This window comes from Pleurodeles waltl, chromosome 8 (assembly GCF_031143425.1).
Source record: "Pleurodeles waltl isolate 20211129_DDA chromosome 8, aPleWal1.hap1.20221129, whole genome shotgun sequence".
NCBI classification, from domain to species: domain Eukaryota; kingdom Metazoa; phylum Chordata; class Amphibia; order Caudata; family Salamandridae; genus Pleurodeles; species Pleurodeles waltl.
Window position 1 is genome coordinate 208,955,532 of NC_090447.1, and position 17,454 is coordinate 208,972,985.

At 45.4% G+C, this 17,454-nt stretch overlaps 1 protein-coding gene across 1 annotated transcript in view; it reads left to right on the forward strand.

Annotated features, from left to right (window-relative positions):
• Window positions 1–17,454, forward strand: part of ADAMTS5 (ADAM metallopeptidase with thrombospondin type 1 motif 5) — a 96,108-nt gene that overhangs the window by 71,208 nt on the left and 7,446 nt on the right. The window lies entirely within an intron of this gene.

Below are 17,454 nucleotides of genomic sequence, written 5' to 3' on the forward strand. Positions count from 1 at the left end.
TGATGTTAGATTATTAATTGATCATTTTAATTATGACTGAGGATGTGTGAAGCAGCTGTGGCAAGAGGGATTCGCATCATCATTGAATTTGTGCCAGAATTGTAAAATAATGCCAGCCCTTCTATTAATAACAGACTGCTCCTTATTCCACAAGAGGCCTAGCTGAAATTTCTGTTACGCATAATCTTGTGTAATTTTGGCAATTTCACGTTATGCTTGCTATGCAAAATGCCTGATATTATGCTATTAGGCAGCAACATTTAACTATGTGGTGTTCGTAGCAAAATATTTAGCACAAGGACACAGGAACATCGCTAACGACTAGATCGTCAGAGGCTTGTGTCCAAAATGGACGCAATGATTCATTTTGCGTCAAAATATAGGCCCACATTCATACTTTTTCATGCAAAACTGCGTTTGCGCTGGCTTGCGCCATTCCAGGATGGTAGCCGGGCGGCATATTAGTGGAATGGCGCAATCCAGCACCAAGGGTGGGCTAGCGTAAAAAAAATTACGTTAGCTGGGTTAAGGTGGCGGTATGAGAGAAGGGGGGTTTTGCACCAAAAAATGACGTTTGTCTGGTTAGAGTAAAAAAACGACTCTAAATAGACTAGCGTCATTTCTTGATGCAAAACCATCCATACCACATGACTCCTGACTTATAAAAGACAGGGGTCATTCCCACCATCTTAATTGCCAGCACAGGGGACAAGGGTCCCCTGGGCATGGTCATTGCACCCAGTGCCATGTAGGGCTAGGGCCTTGGAGTGATTTTGACTCACTTTGAAAAAAAAATTAAAATACTTACCTCTACTTACATATACTTACCTGGGATGGGGTCCCCCATCCTCTGGTGTCCCTCTTGTGTGGGTGGGGGTGTTCCTGAGGCTTGGGGAGGGCACCTGTGGGCTCTTTCCATGGTGTTTGACCATGGAAATGGGTCCACAGGTCCCCTAACGCCTGCCCTGACACAGGTGTTTAATAAATTGGAGCTAAGCAGTCTTAGCGCCATTATTTAGGCCCGCCTCCCTCCCATGCAACATTTTTGCACGGGAGGATAAATAAGGCGCTAGGGTCTTAGAGTTATTTTTGGATGGGAACGCCCACCCTGCCTCTCATTGACGCAAGGTGGGTTCACGCATCCAAAAATTGACTCTAACTTCAATATTTTTACGTTAGACTAGTCTAGCGTAAAAATATAAATAATGAGTTAAGTCTGAGCTGAATTAGCATTAAAAAATTACACTAATTCAGTGCAAACAGAATATAAATCTGGGCCATAGCGTCATATGCTAGCTTTGCTTTTTCAGTAACTCTACATAATTTCAAATAATGTGTATGAAATTTCATGCAATTACACATATGCAAATTACACAAATTTAATACACCCCTATTCCAAATATTGTACTGCAGATCATCATTTAATTATAGCACTGAGGGCTCTAGCTTGCTGGCTACAAGAAAAATAAAAAGCAGCCAAAGTTTGACCTTTACAGAAGAGACAGGTCACTTGTCTAATTATGGAGCACATTTGGACACCACCAGTGAGGAGAGACACACTGATCATCCACCACCCTGGTGAAGGGGCATGCTACTGTGTGCTTCAGAACATAATAGTCTTAATTACAGTTGCTGTAAACTCTGCTGCAACCAGATGATGCTCTTCAAAGTGCTGGTGAATGAAGAGAGCAACCCATTTTTAGTACTCTCCGAATTCAAGCAATATCTGACAATATGGCTATTGTTGATGATATATGAGGAGATTCAAGTAGGCACTGAAGAGAATCGGTGAAAGTGAGGGAAAATAGGGCAAAACACTATGTTTTGAAAGAAAAAAAACTAGTTTTGCCTGTTGAGTATGATTAGAAACAAACATTAGAACCACTAAATATTGATCATTCTACAGTAAATGGGGACTTGAGTTTGTAAAGACAAATGTTATGGACCTCCATGTCATAATATGCAGATTTGAAGAGTACACTATCACGCAGGATACCTGAGAAGGTATCCTTTCACTGAGCAAGTGTGAGTCTAGGTACACCTAGGGTTTAATTGGACTACTCAGAGAGCCAGACATTCAGCTTCTTGTGGAATTCAAAGAGTGAGGAGGAGGCTCTTATGTGTTGCAGAGAGTCGTTCCATGCTTTAGTACTGTAGGAGAAAGCTCAACATCCAGATCTGGTTTTTCGTTTGTGTGGGTTTGTGCAAGTAGGAGTCCAGATGAGCAGAGGTGTCTGGAAGATTTGCAAAAGCAGATGTAATTGTTGGGGTAGGCTGGACCAGTGATAATGCCTCCTATGTGAAGGTACAACAACGTATTGTGAAACATCACAGCCCATTTGGTGAAATTGCATGTCACTGTTTGACAAGCAATGCAATTATTTCCAGTGGTTCTCTTAAGAGTCAGATCTGGATATTTTTAATACCAGTATTCATTTAGTTATTGTTGCTGTAAAACTCTAATGCAGCCTGACAATGTTTGAAAGTATTTTTGGTGTCAAGGAGACGAGAGAAGAAGTAACAAATAGAATGACCAGTGCAAAAGATGCATTGTAAGGTGTTTACCAAAGTCCCTAAATTCAGCCTCACATGGAAGATGCAGTGTAAAAAAGCGGTAAACTGAGAAGCCTTCTGAGGGCAGGGACCTTCCCCGGACCCTGAAACAGTTTTTATCCCAAAGGTAGCAGTAACAAATTGTGTTGGGGAACAACATTAGGTAACTGTTGGAATGGTAAGAGAGAAACACTTTAACACATACTTGTTTGCTTTCCTGTGTCCTGTGACTTATTGACCAGATTGAGAGTTTAAAATCTGGTCTTCTGTTTGACTCTCAGCATATCAATTTGTATCATTGCAAGATATAAAATCTATTTCTTTAAGACCAAACATTGGTAGGCAAGCAAAGTAGATTAATGTATATACTTTTACACTAATCAACATGTGAAAGGGTCACAGTGAGAATGAGGGTGACTCTGGATTAACACTTTGCTTCTTGAGGAAGAGGATTACATTTTTTTAAAAAAAAGCAATTAGGTTTCCAACCCAGATATTAGAGAGGCATTGTTACATAATGTGATTATCAACTTTTTATCAGCTCTTATGGTCTTAACAACAGTGGCCTCTGAAACTTGTAAGAAACTGGTCTGTCACATACTGGGTTGAGGGGGGTTAAGGAGATTGGGCAAAGTTGAACTAAGTTTCACTACTGAAGAAATATATCTGACCATTACATATCTTTTGGAATTGAGGCACTTAAGTGTGTCAGAAGGAACTGTAATCATCTCTTGGGTAGACCCAAAAGAGTTCTGTACAAGAATTGTCTACTTTAGTATTGTGGGCCTTAAGGTAGGTTTCTTACTCTGACTTACAGTTAAGAAATGACTATGCTTCTGCAACCATATCTCCAACAGTACATTTTCACTGTTCATAGTTCTAGTTGGGGCAAAATGTGGAAACCCGATTCTATAGCATATGTTTTCATCTCCACTATCTCAAAATATGCTCAGTTATAACATTAAGCTATGACATAACCAGAAGTTGTGTATATGTCCATAACCTTATCAGTGTGATGTTTATTTGGGTTAGCTCAGTATATTCTAAGTGTCCCTCACCTTCTACTAGAATGGGCTACATATGGTAGTGTGTATGAATTACCCCTAACATTTGCAAGTCTCATTTAAGGATTCAGAATGTCTTGATTCATCAATAAATCTGCCACGCACTGCTTGACTTTTATATAACTGATTGCTCGGACTGTATATTTTCCTTTTATACAAAGCTGTCTTGCTGTCATGGCTGTGGTTAGTTCTCCAAAGTCTTAGAATGCAAAGGTTCGATGCTGCTGTGCCTGTAACCATCTCATCTGTTGACGAGTGATCTCCTGATTTAAGATTGAATCATGTAACAGGAGTGCCTGGCATGCCAAAGGTCCTGCTGTATCAACAGTTTCTCTCAATATCTCCTATACTTCAGTCCAGTAGTAGCTTAAAGTAGGGCAGTCCCAGAGCAGGTACATAGTATTGCTTTTTAGACGTGTGCATCTCTAGCACATACCTAAGGGATTATCCAGGCATTATTCAGCTTTTTTGGGGACTAATGCCATCTGTGTAGGATTTTGTGATAACCAGCATCCAAGCACATTTCCCTCAGGGGATTATCATTCTGTGTCATGAGATCTTACCAGTCTTCATCCAAGTAGCTTAACTGTAGACAGAGTGAACACCAGTCTTTCAATTGTTTCAATATTAGAACTGAGAAGATGTGGTCTATTATAATCTTGTAAGGCCCAGATGTCACTCCTTTATATGTTCCCCAGGTACACAAGTATTTAAGTGTAGAAGAATGATATAGTTCTTTCAGCGGCCCAAGGACTTGTGGAGGCAGTGGTTGAGACGCTGGTAGCTCCAGGAGTGACGGGAATATAGATCACATTCCTCCTTTGGATCTGCAAATGTTTTCAGATCACCATCCACTAGCAGGTCATTTGTTATCTTTATGCTTCTGAACTTAAAATCTTCCCTTTTCTGCTCTACTCCTATTTTATGTTACTGTTAATCCACAGAGGGTTATTCTGTATTCTGTCATTTTTCCCCATGATCTGTGCCAAGCAAAGGTCATTGCAGAGAGCACAGAGCTAGAGGCTATCACTCACCACATGTCTCCCTCGTGCAGTGTCCTGAAACCCCCTGCTTTGTGTCCATGGAGTCAGGTATCATGTGATAAATTTCTGCAAACCGAAATGCCAGTCAGTAGGTCTGTGAGGTAGATGTAGACCAGTACTTTCTATTGCTGCGTGAAGTTTGGACATTTTGAAGTGTGTTTTTCATCCACTCCAAATAAAGGTTTTCAGTAGTTTAGATATTACAACTCTCAGCAGAGTGGGATATGTATTAGAAGTATAAAAAGGACGTAATTGAGACAAGGCTTCACAATCATTTTGATCACTTTTGTCTTGCTCAACATTGACAAATTGAGTAAGGACCATCTAGCCAGATCAGATTTGATTGTTGTGAAAAGGGCTTATATTACTGTCTCTGTCTGCTATGCTAAACCCTAGGTACTTTAGATGATTACTAATGAAATGGGTGGTTTTCAATGGCAGCACTACTAGTGTGCTAGTGAGGGAAATTGTCCTGCATTTCTCCCTATTATTTCTGTAACTGGAGCATGTCGAGAAGCGTGAGATTACATCTAAGAGACCTTTGATGGATGTGGTTGCCACTGATAGGGTAATGAGGATGTTCTAAGACATAAAATAGAGCTTTATGTTTCCCTGCAAGTGTCATTACCCCCTCTATGTCCTTAATGTGATGAATGTCAAATTCCAAGGGTTCTCATGCTAATATAAAGAGCAATGGGGAGAGGAGTCACTCTTGGCTGGAGTTTCACTAGACTTAAAACTCTGGGGAGATATAGAAATTTCAGGTCATATAGCTATTTTTGGCAATAACTACAGACAGCACTGTGTACCGCCATTACACTTTTTGCAAATAATTTTCCTCCCAGTCCTATCTTCTCCAAGACCCATAACATGTACTCCAACTCCACCCTATCAAACGCTTCCTCTGCATCTTTCAAGACCACCAACCATCAACACACACTTTCTAGAAAGCATGTGTAAATGATCTCAGATGTGATGCAGAGAAAGGATGTAGAAGGAAGCCCACTTGGTTCCAGTTCATGAGAAGAGACAACACCGTTCAATCCATTGGCCAGAACTTTGGCCAAGATCTCGGGGCAGATTTACTTAGCATTTGAGTTTGCATTGCATCATGCAAGGTTATGCATGGCAACCCAATGGCTTATTTGTGAATTACAAACTTATGCAAGGCCTGATTTCCTTGGCCTTGAAAGACTTTGTAAATGGATGTAATGCAATGCAACAACTTGTGCTGCATCACGTTACATTTCTTAAATGTAGGTATTCCATGGGTGGACCATGGGCATTCCCATGAATTCACCCTTAGATTTAATGCAATTCTAGATCTACTAAGGTTTGTCAAGCTGGACTTGTTTGAAATTGGTACACCAATCGCAGAAAGGCATACTGTTTATCCTCCTTGTTCTTTCCTCTTATATTCTTGTTATTTCCTCTTTCTATGCATGATGCAGTCTGAATCAAACATAGAAAGAGGAAAATGCTTGTCTGGATTGTTTTGGTGTAGAAAAGTATCCCTTCCTGCACAAAACAATCATGCTTGTAATGCAGGCACCTTGCACTATAGTTCAAGGGTGCCTGCATTGGTGCTAGGCAGACTTAAGTGCACCAGTGAAGGGAGAGAGCTGCAAAGTGTCATATCATAGTAAATACAGTACTTCACAGCTCTCTCACATTCACCCAACATTTCGAACAACTTGCCTTCTTGCAGTCTGTTGTGTGACTTCTTTATAAGTCTGCCCCTTAGTATCTACATTAAGTAAGGAGATTGGTCTGTTTCTGGCATAGCTCATAAGATCCTTATCAAGCTTAAGTATTAGAGAAATCCAGCCTTTCTTTGATTCCCTCAGTGGGGTAGTGCTTCTGAATGTCTATAAAGATTTTAAAGACTTTGGGCTCCAATTATTCCTTATTAACCTTGTATAATTCTGAACGGTATTTGTCAACCCCAGGGGCTTTATTGTAGGGCAGATCATCTATCACTTCACTGAGTTTGTTTTCTGTTATGTCATCGTCCAAACTTTGTGCTTTGTTGTGTGGTCATTTTGGGATCAAAATGTTGGACACAAATGTGTCCACCTATTAGGTGTCATTGTGCCATTCTCATGAGAACAGAACTTTGTAGAGGTTGCTAAACGTTTTAAGAATGTTTATGAGGTGTATGGATATGTCATCTTGAATTTTGAATAGGTGGAATAGAGTTGCAGGCCTCTTGCTGTCTCAGCTGCTAAACCACCAACCATCCTGCTTTAGCTCCCTTTCTATTATGTAAATTATTGAGGTGTAATAGGCATTTTTGAGGTTTAGAGGTATATATATTATTGTGATAGTATTTTGTTCGAAGTAGTAAGCAGAGTACTTCTTGTGAATGGATAAGGTAGTAGCAAGCAGTTAAGCCATTCACCATTAGCTCCAAATTACATTTAGCTAGCAGTGCTTCTTATTTGTGTCATTCTGAATCCCATATAATTTCCCCTCATAAAAACACTTTATCGACCACCCAAACAGTCTGGGAGGGAGAAATTGTGCTCCATTAGGTGTATGCGCAGAATCACTATCAGGCTCTTTTTGTAATTTGAAAGCCTTTACCTGGCCATAGTCTCCATTGCCCCATTAGAGGTTTCATGTTGTGTACACCTAGCCATAGCTAGATAGCATAATAGTCTCATACAATATGCCTGTGTCAGTCACTCAGCTCAGAAGCAGAACTAAAGTTAGAAAATAGCCCATACTGTTGAACCTGACGTCCTTGTTTTCCCACAACATTTTGCCTTCCAACCTTCTGTTTTGCTGACTTCATTTTTGCTGGCCTCAGAACTCTGTGAAAGTTAGCACTGTAGTGCTAACTTGCTTGTGTGCACTCCTTTAAACATGGTAACATTTGGCTTGCACCCAATTGGCATATTAAATTAACTTGTAAGTCCCTAGTAAAGTGGTACTAGATGTACCTGAGGCCTGTAAATTAAATTCTACTAGTGGGCCACAGCACTGATTGTGCCACCCACTTCATTAGCCTTTTAAACATGTCTCAGGCCTTCCATTGCAGCCTATGTATGTAGTTTTAAACTACCTTTTCAACCTGACAAACTAAATCTTTTGATTGAAACTTTCTTTTTTATTACATAGAAGTCACCCCTAGGGTAGACCTAAGCAGCCTATAGAGCAGGGTGCAGTGTATATAAAAAAGGGAACGTACTTTTAAATCATTTTCAAATACTGCAAGGCCTACCTCTCCTTTAAGACAACATTGGACTGCCTTATTACATTCAAAATGTGCTAACTTCCAATAGGGAGGAGATAGCAATTTAGAGTTTAATGTCTAAAGAATTGTAACCTAAAACTCACTTTAATGACAAAGTCAGATTTTAAGTCACAATTCTAGTAATGCCACTTTTAGAAAGTTGACATTGTCTTATACTACCCATTTGGTTCCCGCAGCCTGTATCCTGGGTCACATGAATAGGTGCAGCTGGCAGTTGGCCTTTAAATATTCCTCCCAAACAGTGAGACAAAAGGGAAATAGATGGTGACAGGTTGGGATAATTCTGACTTGATTGAGGCGGGGGGAATTGAGGCCTACCACAACTGCATATCAAAAGGCCACTGCCTGACCACACCCACTGCCTGGTCACTTCCTCCAGCCATTTCATTCCTTTGTTTTGTAACTCAGAATACAGCTCTTCCTTCCAAGTTAAACATTGGTCTGTTTCTTCTTGCCCCTGACTAATGTATATATCAGAGTCAATTGAATCCAGGAAATATTCTAGTTGGACTGGGTCATCATTATCCATGGTTTTGTTTGGAAACGTGATGAGTCTGATGACAGGGTCCAACAAAGCATAGTGGATACCCGGTTCTTTAGGCATGGTCTCAGCGTCAGAAATCGTTTTCACCTGTAAACAGTTTCCAGTGAGAAATCTTACGAGACATATGTATGGTGATCACAATACATGAAAAGCCCACATCACTTTACCTATGCCATATTCAGGCAGGTGTGGTGGGGTCTCAAGATGCTGGCGATCACCTGATGTGTCTCTTCTTTACCTGCAGAGTGTCTAGTTCTACGTTGGTGGGCCTTTTGCAGTTCTAAATGGAGGTCAAACACTAAAGGCATCATTACGACCATGGAGGTCTTGAGACCGCCAGGTCACTGTGGCAGTTGGACCGTTGCCAATGTGGCTGTCTGGCAGCCACATTGTAACCGTGGCGGTCACGCCACGATCAGACCACCAGCACCACCAGATCATGACTTTTTGTTGGTCTGGAGGTGCTGCCAGTCCTAATACACCAGGGCAGAGCTGCAGGCAACGCTGCCTTGGAGATTACGAGCCCCTTCTCCACCGGCAATTAAATGGCAGTAAACCTGCTATGTAAAGGCTGGTGGAGACATGGTGCAGGGTTCCCCTGGGGAGGCCCGTCGCAATATGCAGAGAGTGAAAATCCTGACAGGTGCTGGTGCACCCCACGCACTACAGCATTGCCACCCACTCAATTATGAGCCGGCGTCAATGTTGTAGGCCGTTTCCCAGCAGGAAACTTCTAATGGGGCCAGCGGGAAGGGGTCAGCACTGTCAGTAACCTGACTGCAGGAGTTTGGCGGATGGCCTTTTCCGTCTGTCAAGCTCATAATGACCCCCCTAAGTTTGTAGTTTCTTGTAGAAGGAGGGCTATGAAGGGTATTATATCATTGCCTTCTACATTTTCAGGTATAGCAGAAAAGTGAAGATTGAGGTGGGTGAATCCTGTCTTTTAGCTCCATAAATCTTTTTTTGCATGTAGCAGTGGTCCTTATCCCATTCTATTGAGGCTGTTATCTTATTTTCAACTTCATCCAGTCTGTCTTCAGTTCCCTGTAGTTGCATTTGGAAGGAAGCAATACCTGACCTAATGGAGAGGATATCCCCTGATGTTTTGTAGTATTATATTCAGCAGTGGCCATTGATATTCTCAGAGCAGCCAGTTCCTTTGATAGAGTTTTCAGGGTGGTGTCTTGTAATGATGCACAATGGTCAGAAGTGGGTTTAGAAGGTTTTCTTGAAACTACTGCAGTGAAATAAAGTTGTCTAGCTAATTTCAACATTGTGTTTGGTTGATCTATTGAGTGTCTCTGTCCCCATTTCCTGAGTCTGTGGCATTTGGCGTATAACTGTTGCTAATGAGGAAGGTGAGTTACCAGGCTAATCAACAGTGCCAGATATACATCCTTCTTGGAATACCATGATTAGTCAAGGACTGACCTCATGCAGTGGAAGGTGGTGACACAGCAACTTCTCACAAGTCCTTATGAGACCATGAATCACACAGTCATTTTCAAATAGTCATCAGTGTGTTTTGAAAAAAAGTGTGGCTCATAGGTTATTGAGCAGATTACTCTGAGAGTTGGTTTTCCACAGTGAGACTGTCAGTGTAGGTATAGCACATTCAATTACATTATTCTGTGCCCATTGTGAATTTGGCCTAATTTCTGCCCCATTGTTCAGTTGCGTTGAATCTGCACTCCACTCCTATTCCTTTGCTTAATCACTCAATTGGTGTCCCTAATGAATAGGCCTTGTATCAGCCCTATTGTTTGTATGTGCCAGAGCTGCACACTGCTCCTTTCCTTTTTCTGAATTCCTCATTCAAGAATAGTTCTTTCTAGGATGTACTGCACAAGGTAGTCACCATCAGTCCCCTTTCTAGTCTGTGCCTCCCTTGGTGATCAGTGTGATCAGTCGGTGCTCAGCAGGGGTCCTAAGTTGGATGACCCTCCACCTTACATCTTCTGCCTGTTGCCATTGCCTGGGTCCCCCACATGGGACTCACCCGATCATTTTTACAAAGGCTGGAATCCTCAGTCTGCTGCATGGCTCCACGTCTCCCACTGGGTCACAGTGCATACCTCTGCCCCAGGCAGCAGCACGTCCCCACAGCAGTAACCATTTAGCACCTACCGCCTTTCGACAGGTAAGAGATCTTACACAACAAGAGGGCAGGCTGTTGCAGAGGTGTAAAGGGATGCTGCCATCTTCTTCGCTGCCTAGCTCCACTCCCATGAGGTTTCTTACTCTGTAAAATGTATTCATATGAGTCAGTCTTAGCTCTACACAAAGATTACCTCAAACTCTTGCTTAACACTTTAATTCAACTGAGTTTACATAGGTGACTGAATTACTTTGTGTCATAGTTTGACTTGTAGTAGTGTGGAAGAATAAGCACAGAATTATATTTTTAATTTAGCAATAAATATATGTTTAATACTCAAGCTACTAAATTACTTGAATAGTATACAACATGAAATACAGCACACAGATTGGTGCAAACATTTAATAGAGGTTAAAGGGAACTTGACTTACACTAAACACATATGTAAAATGAATGCATTACCTAAATGAAGATTTTTAAGAAAACGTTTACACCTTTGCACAGTAAGTCAGAACAATTAAAGAAATGGTTCATTTTGACTCAAAATACCATCTAAACCCTAAGTTCATTTAATTTGGAACAATTCTGAAATTATCTGAAAGTGACAATTACTATGCATACAGACCCTTGTTTGGTGCAATTGTTAATGTAAAAAATGAATGCGGATCCAGGCGACTACCCATGCATTCCCCACTGGCTTTTTAACTGACTGTCAGTCAAAAGCTGGGATAGAGATGCAAATAGTTGTTTGCTGATCTAATGCACACTGCTCCATATGCAGTGAAAAGCATTGCAATACTTGGTAGGATTATTTTAGTGCAATCCCCACATAATGTTGGAATGTTTGACTTTCATCAACAAGAACACTGAGCTCATCAGAGTCAATTTCCTACCAAATTTAAAGAGTATTTTATATTTCTTGGGGGAGGAGCCAAGATGGCGACCGAGTCGGACGCTTGAGAAAGTAGCTCCGACTCGGGCCTGGCCTACAGATCCTGGTGGGCACCCCCGGACAGGGCGCATCAATAAGTGCGATGCGTGCCGGCCCCCGGGGCGGCCCTGGACCCGAGGGGCAGTTGAATCGCTGCTGAACGCGGCTGGAGTCACGTCGACTCGATCGCGGGACTCCGGCGGCACAAAGGAGGCGCCCGGCGAAGCAGCACCCTGAGCCAAACGACGGAAACAGGTGAGGAGGGGGCTGCAGCGGCCGGTAGTCTTGCACCCCCGGGACACTGGTGAGACGGGGGGGTCCGAGCGCTGGTCCGGCCCTCTCGGGCCCTTGACAACCTGGGGCGGCGCTCCGCTCCCCCCCCCTCCCAACCAAGCAACGAACGGAGCAGGAGCTCCGCGCCTCAACCCGGGCCGATCCTGCTGTGAGCAGGATCGGCGAAATTAAGCAGAAGGGAGGGGATCCTCTCCCCTCCCCTCCCCTCCCCCCTCCTTGGGAGGCATCTGCAGCTTCAACGACGCACCCGCTGCCGAAGCGTGGCACTATACTGGCGCAGACTTCCTCGGCCTCCTCCTGCCGACCGCCGCACACCGCTCCCCCTCCCTACCTACAGAACACAACGCAGAGCTGAAACTGGCTACGGAGCTGTGAGCCGGCCCACAGTGCTCGGTCTGGAGACCTCGGGCAGGTGAGAGGGAGCCGCCCCGATAATAGGAGTGCACGGCATAAGGAGCGCTCAACTGCGGCCAGGGGGAAGCGCAATGCGACTGCCGCAGGCAGGCGGCTACAACCCCCTTTCCGCCCCCCCCCTACACGTGGGGATTGCGAGAGACGGCACCCGACCCCAGCAGGGACCAGCCGGGGGTACTCAACTCGGGGACGGACCTTTCTTCACCCCCTTTCCCCCCTACGCAGGAGTGCACCCAGAGACTTGTCCTCGACTCGTGAGTGGACGGAGGCGGTCCCACGCAGACAGCGCGGACCCCCTGGGTCTCCCCCCCCCAAAGGGGGACATCGCGAGGGGCACTTAACAGGGGGCGAGGTGTTCACACATTCAATATCTTGTGCCCCGCTGGACCCGTGGGCCCGGGGCGTCCCCGGGGGTGTGGGCTGATTCCCCCACTCCGCCCCCCCCTCCCATAATTGCTGCAGGAGTCACAGCGCCATCCCACATCACTCTTTGGGCCTGCCTCGCACAGTAAACGAAGAAGCCCCTCAAAAAAGACGCCGCATCCTGGAAGAAGCATAGTCGCACTCAAAAACACACGACCACCGAAAGTTATACCCAATCAGTCCTTCCATCTCTGGTCGATAGCGACATCCGTAAGGAGAAGAAATGGCTGGGAAATCTAGGACGTCAAAGAACCAGGAACGAAATACGCCGGGCCTGGCGCACATTGAACAACTGCAAAATACAACCCTGCAATCACTCGAAAACACACTTCAAACGCACTCGGTGCAATTCGAAAAAGTACTACACGCTATCATGGACACTAAATCATCCTTAGAATATAAGATAGACGCAGTAACGCAAGACTTAAATCTACTTAGAGTGGACCACCAGAAACTGTCAGAGAGGGTGAAAACAACGGAGGATACCCTAACAGCGACAGGCCCAATAGTAACAGACAATCAGAAACAAATACAACGGTTGGGCGCGGAAGTAAAGATCCTTTGGAGACGGGCCGAAGAAGCAGAAAGTAGATCCAGACGTAACAACATTCGCCTAGTGGGGATACCGGAATTCCCCCGGAACAAAACCCGGAACTAACAGCAGAGCAATGGCTAATCAAAGAGGTACTGAATGGCTCCCCCTCCAAGTTCCTCTCGGTAGAACGAGCAAATAGAATCCCGGGCAGACCTCCACTCCCGGGTCAGCCTCCTAGATCTCTCTTAGTGAAACTCCTGAATTACCGGGATCGAGACCTGATACTACAGCGTTTCTGCAATAAAGGTCTATTCCAATTTGAGGATGCAGTGATCCACGCATACCCGGACTTCACTCAAGAAGTACAGAACAGGCGGAACTCTTTCGTGAAAATCAAACAACGACTCCGGGAGCACAACATTAAGTACGCTCTCTTCTTTCCAGCTAAACTGAGGGTGAGCACACATATGTTCGCTTCCCCAGAAGATGCCTGGACATGGATGCATGCCAAAGGCATCATGCAATCAAACGAGGGTGCACCTGAGGAGGAGGAATGGACCACCGCCGCAACAAGGAAACGCAGCAAGAGATACCCAAGGGGCCAGCCCACTGAGAAGCAGGCGGCAGAAGAAAGAGCGAAAATACTAAAAGAAACTCCGATACTCATGCAAAACCCCTTTGAGACACTCCGGACGACCCCTACATCTGCATCAGACTCGGATTCGACCAACTCAACCTCAACAATCACGGAAGCGCTCAGGGGCCCGGATGTCACTCCAAGAGCAGCAGACGAACTGTGAACTGGACAATGCAGTAAAAGCGAGACTGTCAGAAACTGGCCAGGACATTAGGAATCCAGAATCCTGAAGCGGCTAAAGCTGGAATCGTAACACAAACCGCACTGGCTCCGAAAAGTATCTTTTTTAAACTGTTCACCAGTGATCATAGCGGTATAAGCGCAATAGGCGGCAGAAGGGGGAGGGGGGACAGATAAATGAGAGGGCCCTCCCAGGGGTGCTCACGCCAATGCACGTGCACATTCACAGACCAGGTCTGAGGAAGGGTGTGTGCTCCACACAGGTGACACACCCGACCCGAAATGAGTGCCCCCCCACGAGTGTCCGAACGGATACTGACCCCACCAAGCAACAAAGATGGGGTTCTTCTCTTACTTTTTTTCCTTTTTTCTTTAAGTTTGAGTGGTAGCAATCAGTTAGAGGGATTAGTAAACAGGGCGGTGGGACAGTGGGAGTTAAAGGGGTTAGACGAGGTCAACACTGCCAGCAGGGTAGACTAACGCGCTCGCCAGCTCTAGACAAAGACCTAGTAAAATGCGCAGACAGCTGGAAGGAAATAGGACCCAAGAGGGAGCAAATGAGTGCGACACCACACAGGGAAATATGGCTCAACAAACCGTCGCACACGCACAACAATATGAGATAATTACGTGGAATGTAAGGGGAATGTCCACACCGAGCAAGAGAGCGCAAGTGCACGCACGCCTCAAGCGCCTAAAGGCCCACATAGTTATCCTACAAGAAACACACTTAATGGAAGATGAATTACAAGAGATTCAGACGAAATGGGGCGGGCAGGTCACAGGCACAACACACTCAGCGTAGCCAGGGGGGTGTTGATCTGGATAGCAAGAGGTGTCCCGTTTGCCAGAACCTCGCACAAGATTGACACAGGGGGCATGTATGTGATAGTGGAAGGTCACCTAGATGGGAGACAATTAGCTCTCATAGGGATATACGCACCCAACAATGCACAGGTGAGATTTTTGGAGTCGCTCACCCCGGCATTACTAGACAACCCAGCAGAGCCCACCATATGGGGGGGTGACTTTAATTATCTCCCGGACGTAGAGTTGGACAGATCAGCTCCTCCTAAATCAGCAGTAATATCCAGAAGCACCAAGAACCCACTACAGAAATGGGCGGACGACATGAGACTACATGACCTTTGGCGAATACAACACCCCAGACAGAGAGAATACTCATTTTATTCTGTGCCACACAAGGTGCACACAAGAATAGATATAATCTGGGGCACCACTGACATATGCGCGCTAACTAAGGCATCAGAATATTTAGCTACGACACTGTCGGACCACTCCCCGCTCAAAATAACCCTTGGTTGGGGCGGGACCCGCCAGGTAATTTCCACATGGCGGCTGCAGCCAGAAGCGCTCCAAGACCAGGCCTACGCAGAGGGACTAGGCACAGCACTAAAGCAATACTGGGAAGTCAACTCTGACTCCGCAAACACAAGAGCAGCAGAATGGGAGGCACACAAGGTGGTGGTAACAGGGTTCTGCATGGCATCTACCTGGGGTGTCAGGCGCGCCCTACACTCAGAGATAAGCAAATTGGAGAAGGAACTGAGAACACTCGAAGTAGCGATAGCCGGTAATAAAGCACCATACGCCACACTAAAAGAAACATGCATAAAATACAAAGAAACGGACTCCCGCCTCCGCAAACATGATTATAAGTATCATTTAATGCGTCAACAATCTGAGGGGGACAGATCGGGCAGACTGCTGGCTTGGCTCCTAAAGGGAACCCAGCAACAGACCCCAATAGGGACTATAAAACTAGACAATAATGAATGTGTCTCCACGTAGGCAGATATAAATAGGGTGTTCAGGGACTACTACACGAACCTATACACTAAGCGCACGGATTTTACACCCGGTCAGCTCGTAACTTTCCTATCTGGCGCTCATTTAAAACAATTACCTCAGGAACACGCCGAAGAACTAGAAGCCCCATTGAGTGTTGCGGAACTAGAAGCCGCATTAACACAAATGCCAAGAAACAAGGCACCAGGTATGGACGGCCTTCCAATGGAATACTATGCGAAATACTCAGTCCTCCTGAAATCCCATCTATTAAAAGTATACGAAGAGGCCTGGAGACACAAGGCACTGCCCCCCACACAGAGAGAAGCAGTGATAGTGGTCCTGCCCAAGCAGGGACGGGACCCCACAGATGTCAAATCATATAGACCACTATCACTATTAAACACCGACTGCAAAATTCTGGGCAAAATATTGGCCAACAGGCTGGCCCCTGTCATCCATAAACTGATACACGAAGATCAAAACGGCTTCATTCCCAAACGCAATACATTCCTAAACAGTCGCCAACTACTGGGAGTGATGGGAAGCACCCCCCCGGAGGCATATGATGAAATCGTACTATCATTGAACATAGAAAAGGCTTTTGATAAGTTGGGGTGGGATTTCCTATTCGATACCATACGGGAAATGGGAATCGGCCCAAAATTCATACAAGGGGTGCAGACATTGTACTCCGGGCCACAAGCAAGGGTCAGAACAGGCGGAACGGTATCCGAAAGTTTCCCGATCGCAAGAGGCACTAGACAGGGATGACACCTATCCCCCCTGCTATTTACTATTGCCATGGAACTCCTGGCCACTCGAGGGAGGAGGAATGGGGTATACTAAGGAACGGGACGAAACACATAATATCTCTGTACGCTGATGATGCCTTAATATATCTCCGTAACGGAAGCGAGACAATACCATCAGTAATGACACTCCTTACTGAGTTCGGCATAATGTCCGGACTGGTAGTAAACTGGAAAAAATCGTGCGTATTTCCCCTTGTCGCACGGACACTATCAAACCGAGCTGCAACCCTATCCGGGCGCCTGAGATGGTGCTCTGATTCATTTAAATACCTGGGGGTTCAAATATACCATAAACCGGAGGACCTCAGAGACGGTAACCTGGGAAGAGCACTTGCCTCCATTAAGGGATCACTTCGCTTCTGGGGCAAGCTGCCATTGTCACCAATGGGCAGAGTTGCAATAGCAAATATGCTGATACTCCCCCGGCTCCTATATTATTTCTCTGCGTTGCCACTCCTAGTCCCCAAGAGCTTTTTCCATGAACTAAACGGTGCACTGCTGCAACTCATCTGGTCAGGAGGCAGAACGTGCGTCGCTCTCACCACACTACAGCGCCCAGTAGCCGAGGGAGGCATGGGTGCCCCAAACTTCGAGCGTTATTATGCGGCTGCCCAGCTCCAGTGGGTACTAGACTGGATACATAGACCCACATTAGCGGAGTCGGCAGGGGCGTTGGCCAACCTGAGGGGCACACCATTGGTCGCATGGATGGCAGCCGGAGCCCCGAAGGGAATAGCAGGCAAACCACAATTGCAGGTGGCGCATGCATGCTGGAAGAGATATATTCAAGGTGGACGCCGCACGCTACCCTACTCCCCTCTAGTGCAACTAGGGGCCCTCCCGGGCCGGGCTGGG